Raw genomic sequence first — 8,397 nt, 5'->3', positions numbered from 1 at the left:
AACTATATGACCACGACGAAGGCAAGGCGTGAACTGAAGACGGAGTTCGACGAGTTGAAAGTCCGATTTACAGTTACACTTTCCCAGTGGATGCTCATCCGTCGAACTGTCGCGGGTGAACTGTCAGGTAAACCTGATCGCGATTCGTGAATACCCGGCCTAACCCATAATAGCAACGGCTCAGACTGACTCCCATGAAAAGGTAGCGTAAAGAGTATCGAGCCTGCCAAAGTGCCTTTTCTACCTACTATGCATTTCAGGGCTGTGTCTTATAGGTTTTAGTTGATAAAATCTTTCCAAAGCATCGGATATGGATCATATATTGGAAATTACAATTTGAAGCCACGGCCTAATTGGCAAAAATAGGCACTGATGTCTAATGTTGATAATTAAGGCATTTATCGGAGTAAATCACAGAAATTTCAAGGGAAACTTAGCTAAATTTAGTAAGCACCCAGAGGGAGGCTAGTGAAACGTCATTACTGGAGGCCCTCCCACTCATTTATACTGTAGTATGACGTACTTTACCAGACACCCCGCACATATACTTTAGGAATGAAGACTCAGATGTTGGTAGTAGTAGTAATAGTAGTAGTATATGGGATTCTTGTTTTTTTTCGCAGACGCAAACACCTACCCTACTCTCTCTCATCTTTCCGATGAAAGTACAATTAAGGAAGGAGCATAAAATGAGAATATTAAGTCTGTAATACAGTTCCTTGACCCAATTCACGTTTCCTTTAACTTGAAATATGCACCAAGTCTTACACACACTCTGTGAAAACCATTGTTACCCTGGAGTTTCTGTTGATTCATATTGTCTCAAAAGTTCCGGCTCGCGTGTACCTGCTTAGTCCTGCTAAATGAATGTAACATAACGCAAATGTTCTAACCTTAACTTCCTTAATGCATGATCAGTCCCATAATAAATCCAAAGTATTTAGTATATCATACAACTCTCCATTTATTATTCTGTGCTTGAAACTGACACTAATGTTCTTGTAGGGTTGTTGAGAGGATATCATGAGCCTATGTATTCCAGGTTTTATTTATTTATTATTTTTTTTTCAAGTTATATACTGCAAAATCACGTAAAACGAAAGCAGTCTAGCCGCCACGAGGACAATTTGCTAGGCTTGCCATAGGTGAAACAGCAGTCACGTATAACCTGGCTTTGCCCTGTCGTCGGCGACTCGGCGATGTTTACTATTATGCAAGGTTACCAGGTATATCGGGCCAAAATATCTCACCAAACACCTCTAAACTATCGTATTTTCATTTCAATATTATTGTGTATCACCAGTTCCAAAATTTTTGCATAACTGATCATGAAAATTTAAATAGAAATTGGGTTATAATTGCTATGTACTCCTATAGTCAACGTAAAATTGTACACTGAAAACAGTAATATTGCGATATGTATATTTACCAAATTCCTTTGCTATAATGTCTTATTTATGCAATATACCAAATTCTTATTCATTACCCGTGGTATCACCAATGGAAACCGTTATATTATGGTAATTTTCAACGATTCTCAACAAGAGGGTCAGTTTCCACGATCATTGTCACACTACTGGGAACACTGACTGCTATTAAGCCTGATGTCATACTTTACGTCACAAGTAGCCTCCCTCTGGGTACTTACTAAATTTAGCTAAGTTTCCCTTGAGATTTCTGTGATTTAGTCCGATAATTGCCTTAATTATCAACATTAGACATCAGTGCATATTTTTGCCAATTAGGCCGTGGCTTCAAATAGTTTTTCCAAAGTACGATCCATATCCGATGCTTTGGTAGGATTTCATTGACGAAAACCAATTAGACACGGCCCTGAAATGCACAGTAGTTAAATCTAACAGTCTCACCTAAATGAGCTTAACGTAGCCTGGCATCTACTTGCCTTTCCTAAAGGCAGGATCACCGCCATATGCGTCTAGAGAAATGCCGTATACGTAGGCTAACATGTAAATATTACACATAAGCCTACATTTGCCCACCTTATTTACGAGCCTTTGAAGATTATTAGAACCAGAGGCTGTACGTATACATACGTATATATTGAATTATTATTTTCATCCCACGCGTGTAGATTAATCAGATAATTTTGTAAAAGACTGCACTGTATATTTACTCTCCTGTCACAATTTTACTACCATTATTTGCCATTAGCTCAATTCATTTCTGTATTATACACAAGGACGTTATATTACTTGCAAAGTTAATTTTTTTCTTATAACACAAGAATGCGGCAATATGAGTAATCATACCGATAATGGTCTTGGCGTGACGTGCATAATGGACAGTTATTGTCGTTATATTAAATTGTTAGTCTAAAATTCCGAAAAAAACAGCTCCACAGTAACAGCACTACAGAACCAAAAAATTATCTTTAACATGACTTCTTCGTTATATTGCCTAGGACTGCAAACTTTAGAATTAATCAACAAGTATACTGTTAACATACAACATTGTTTGAAACTGTCAAGAACTGTGATTATCACGGCATAGCGAGATGCACCTGTTGTTGTATTTGCAAGAGTTAATATTGCTCCAGCAAAAGAAGGCCGTTCTCGAGTGAATTTTTATTGGTGTTGTTGGAGATTTAATTAAATTTTTCTCTGTCACATTATGTAAGGCCTTAGGCCTTGTAGTACCTGCTGAAATAAATAGCGCCACCCAAGGCAAAAGGGACCAATTAAAGCAGTTGAGTCTAGGTATTTTATTAATTAATATTGGACTAGGTCTCTCTCTCTCTCTCTCTCTCTCTCTCTCTCTCTCTCTCTCTCTCTCTCTCAGTATTTTTAAGCTTGTGTCCTCTTGCTATCATTAGGTTAGTGTTCTAAAAACAAGGGGTGGGGGGTGGGGTGGGGGGGGATTGCTGTACTTTTAATTTCTCTGTTTAGTTTAGTTCCACCCGTCTCTATAGCTGGAGCACTTGGTTCTATTCTCTCCTTCTCTAGTTCCAGTTCCATGAAGAACGTATAATATATTTCAGTGAATGTAACAATGAGTTGATTTTTATCATAATTAGTTATTCCTCAGTAGTCATCAGTAAGCCTGAAGGACGTGTAAAACGTAGGCCTAAGGTTATTTTACCTTTTTACTGGTTTGATCATTACTAATATCATTACTGACACGTAATTTTACGTAGACAAAAATTTCTGTTCATCAAGGAAGGTGGATACGGTAATGATATCGTATGTAATGTTATGAACGGTTATAATAAATTAAATGGAAATGCCTCTTTAGCTGACTAGCAGATATACCCCCGTTATGAGGAAGGCTGGTTTTGAATTTGATTTTGTTGGTCCATTTTGAATTTATCGTGTTCTTTTTCCGATATGCTACAGAAAGGGAGAAACAGCCCAGCACAGATAAGTTAATAGGGATGTGTAGAACAAATTTTATAAATAAAAAATCAATGAAGGCAAGTAAATACGATAACATTTAAATTATCAAGTGGTTGAGACTAGCTCTGGCTGTCTACAGCACCCAAGATTTACAGGGAAGGACGCCTTCGTGTGTAGCTTTTAATGGAAACTTGCAGTTCGTTGTAGAGTTGTGTAGTGAAAATGGAAACGAAGTAACTTTATAGCATTGTTAATCCAGGTATTCACGTTTTTATCTGTGCTACTGTATCTAATTTTTCATAGGCCTATTTCAACATTCTACATATGGATCTCTTAATGGAAACAGCCTTTAATGGAAACTTAAAGTTCGTTGTAATTTTATGTAATGAAAGTAGGATCACAGTGATTTTACTATATATTATAAATCTTGATAGTAACATTTTTGTCTATGCTGGTGTATCTATTATTTTTTGTTCATAGGCCTACTTCAACATTTTATTGATGACTTCTAAAAGTTAGCTTTCATTTCAACCACTTTTCCAAAACCTATCTTCACTTCAAGCACGTTTAATAGCAAAGCTTCACTTTCCTAGCGGAACTCGTCCTACAATACCTTCAAACATTTCATACCTTACTCTTTATTGACACTCAGTCTACCGCTTTACATACAGAGCGATGCTACGCTCCTATAAATCCTTTCACATTTTCTCATATGCAGAGGGGAAATTATTTATGACCTTTTTCAGCCTCTAGGATCTGTCTAGAACAGTCCTTGCTGTATCTGCCAGTTCAATAGTCGCTGTCACCTCTGTAATTCAGTGACTTTTTCAGTCCCAGGCAGGCGGTGACAGCTCTTGGAATCGTTCCTGTGTTATCAGTTGTTCGTCCTGTGTTTATTATATATAATATATGTATATATATATATATATATATATATATATATATATATATATATATATCTATATACACATATATAATATATATATATATAGTTTTATTATATTATAATATATTATAATATATATATTGATTATATATATATATCTCCTAGAATTAATAGAATAATGTACTGTTATAGATGCCCTTCATTTATTCGCAAATATTCCGTAGCACTTAAGAGAAACTGAGATTCCTCATCACCACGAAGGGAAAGAGTTGCGGGAAGTGTAAATATTTTTTGTTCTTATCGTCGTTTTTCGATTCGTATTTTTCCCATTTTTCTTTTTCCCTCGAATTTTCACGTTTCATTTTCGCCACTTTTCATTTCTCGAAGGGACTGAAATAATCTCTTGGGAAATTAAACAACCAGGAAAGAAAGAAAGAAGGAAAGGTCTCTCATCTCCCGCGCACTCGACAATGGTTTGTAAACTTTCCCCAGTTGGTTTCTATCTGTGATTAGGCTTTTCTTTTCGTTTTTAACTTTTTTTGTTGTAGGATTTTGTTGTTGTTGTTGAGACATTTGCTTTATCTTTTCGTGTTACGTATTGCACTTAAGGATTTGCTTTTATGTAAAGCGTAACGAATTAAGGACGTGCTTGTTTATGTATTTAACCACTTGACAACCTCGTTTGGTAAGTTGCCACTTAATGATTTGAATAACGATGAGGCAGAACTATATTATTATTATTATTATTATTATAACGATTTAAGGTCCTTGTGAATATTCATATTATAAACACTTCCAACATACGATTTTTTGTTATGTAAAAAGTGCTGAAGTTATTGTAGGACATATTAAATTCATATATTATGATTCCCCTTTGGTGGTTCGATGTTCACTGGGTACAGTGAATCTGGTAAGACGATATTTGTAGGTTAATTTTTCAGTATATACAGATAATATATGTAAGTGTGGGTTTTAGACATTTGAAATACATTATGACGTCAGTCAATTTAAATTCATAGCACTTCAGAATGGCTCTTTCAGTTAAAATCCACAAACCGCCGTATGAGTGCTGTTGTAGTCCCTAGACCTATAGCTGTTTATGCATCGTAAATTTTATGAAAAAATTTTTATGTATCATTTTACTATTAACAGAGGCTTGTTTTACTGGGAATAGACGAAATTCGACGTGTTAGTGTCGTCAGCAAAATAAATATGGACCGTGATTGTCACAGAAATTGCAAGTGGGTTTGCCAAGCTCATTTTACAGTCTCTTGTACTACTTGCCTCTCTTAACTGGTCATTGCCACCCCCCCCCATTTTTTCATCAGCACTGCAACACAACTGGTTCTGTTCTATCCCACCAAAACGGATCTGTCCAGATGCAAGTGTGATGTCCCTACTCTGGACAAAATTTTACATCTTCGCTCAGTTGTATAGCCTAGCACTCACAGTGATTCTAGATTGTGTCAAAACGCTAAGGGAAATACAAGGAAAAGCATGCAACATTATCATTTAATTAAACATATCTCTTCATCGATACATAATTACAGTACATATCACTTCCATGCTAAATTTTTTTTTAAAAGCATACTCGACTTGGGGTATCACTGTCTATAAGTTTCTGCAGTACGTACTCACACTGGTAAAACTTCCATGACAGATACATGTTTTAACTATGTATATGCATAATTTATCACATAATATAAAGCACTTTTAATATAACAACCTATGTACATTAGCATCTAAAATAAAATAGAAATATATCTCATTCAATGGCATTTATATATATATAGGAGAATCATCTAGAATATGCTAAGTTACAAGCGAATTTGTAAGTTATAGGAAGGTCCATCTGCTTCAGAATATTACACGGGTGTTTTATCTTTAATCCCCAAGCTATTTTCTTTTACTAACTTAGGATCGCACAGTTTTTGTTGTGAATGTTATTTTAAAGGACGCATTTATATGTTTCCCTATTACTTCAACCCCGTTTTCTTTAACATTGCCACTACAGGAACTATGGTCCCAAACTGTGCTAAAACGACTATCAGCAGTTTGAATAATGCGAAAAGGCAAACGTATATGTAAATTCGTTTCAAGTATTCTGCACATGCGTTATATAAAAGAAATATACTTAAGCGTTTATATCGAAAATAAGTCTCTTAGTTAAAATACCAGTTTAAAGGGTTACGTAGAAAATACAATTGATTCTCGATAATCTGAAATGTTTTGTAAAAATAATCATGATCATTCAAGTACAAATATAAAGTTCTTAAAAATATATAGATTCTTGTAAATCTTAAATAAAATGTTATTCGTTTTTCTAGCTCAAAATTTAATGTCTTATAGATTAAAACTAGCATATTTGGATAATTTTCGACTGAGTATAATTATGATGACAAACGTCTATTTCTAAAAGAATAAAGTAGGTTTTGTGTACTGTATTAAAAAATTAGTAGGCCTAAGGAAATAACATCCATATCTGCTCGTATGGAGATACGAATATTGGTCGCTTAATACTCAAAAACTATTTAGGGTACGTAATGCATTTAGTGGCACATTGGAAAAACATTAAAAATTCTTAAGAGGTATAAAAACGGAACAACAGATAAAGCTTAGAATTTTGATATAATATATATATATATATATATATATATATATATATATATATATATATATATATATATATATATTAACACTTTAGTTATATTATTTGTTGGTAGTGTGTGTTTTAAGCTTTGTGAATGACTTTGAAATTGTAACCCCAAATTCCCAGGGTATTTATTTGATTTCGTCCCGTAGGGGGTCAGCGCCGTCAGTGCACCTCGCGCGGTGCGCGGTAGGCATTGCTTAAGGTTCTGTGCAGCGTCTCTTCGGTTCCTAGCTGCAGGGCCTTGCATTCCCTTTTACTATACTTCCATTCATATTCTCTCTTCCATCTTTTACGTTCAACTCTCTCTAAACAGTTGTTTCATAGTGCAATTGCTTTGAGGTTTTCTTTCTGTTACGCCGTTAAATGACCTCATCGATCCCATTGCTGCCTTTGGTCTAAAGTTTATATACCGATTTATTAAAAAAAAAAAAAAAAAGATATTGGCTCTATTCCATAACGTCAGTAGTGCCACCTCGGTGGCCGCGAGTTCGATTCTAGGGCATTCCATTGAGGAGTGGTAAATGTATTTCTGGTGATAGAAGTTCACTCTCGACGTGGTTCGGAAGTCACGTAAAGCCGTTGGTCCTGTTGCTGAATAACCACTGGTTCCATGCAACGTAAAAATATACCATACAAACAAACAAACAAAAATAACGTCAGTAGCTTTGGTTACATTTGATTTGAGGCATTGGTCTACCTAAATACTTAAGAGCCGAGTCGCCTAGAGCCAAATTGAGGTTTATTAAACTTTCGAGATGTTTGATTTTCTGATCGAGTTGAAAACCGAACGACGTCCCCGAGACGGGGTGGGGGGAGGGCAAATTTTTCTCATTTTCATTTTATTGAATTAAAGGTTATTGGTCACAATTAGTCTTTTTTTCTTGTTTTACTTGTTTTTTTTTTTTTTTTTTTTTTTTTTTTTTTTTTTTTTTTTAATGTTTATATTATACTCTGATTAAATCTTGTCCTATGTATAGAACATATACAGTACTATAACGTGTGTATGGTTCCGTGTACACATAAAATGTCCGTGTGTACATATCTGCATGAATTAATCACTCAGCTCTTACAACCTGAAGTATTTTAATCATATTTTATTCTATTTCAGAGCGAGAAGACCATGATGTCCTTACGCGGTTGGTTGGTGAGTGTTAGAGCCAATTTTGTTGTATTATCATGTTCATACCTTCTTTTTAATCTCTCGGGCAGTTATTAAGAGCTGTCCTTTAGTTATGTTCGGGTTTTCTAGTTTGAAGTTAAAAAAAAAATACCCTAAATAAGTAACAAGTTACGTACCCAGTTAAGCCATAACCAACGTCAGATAAATACGAATGAACACGAATATTCTTTTATGAGATTCATGCAAATTATTCGTATAATGAAAATACTCTTTGAGGCCGACATTTAACAAATAGTTAGGGAAAGGAAACGAATGAAGTGTCAGGTGATTTCTCGTACGTAATTCGTGCAAAACTTCAGCGAAATTGGTGATTTTCTCTGATTCG

The sequence above is a fragment of the Macrobrachium nipponense genome, chromosome 10 (genome assembly GCF_015104395.2).
Source record: "Macrobrachium nipponense isolate FS-2020 chromosome 10, ASM1510439v2, whole genome shotgun sequence".
In the NCBI taxonomy this organism is placed as follows: domain Eukaryota; kingdom Metazoa; phylum Arthropoda; class Malacostraca; order Decapoda; family Palaemonidae; genus Macrobrachium; species Macrobrachium nipponense.
This window is presented reverse-complemented; position numbering follows the sequence as displayed.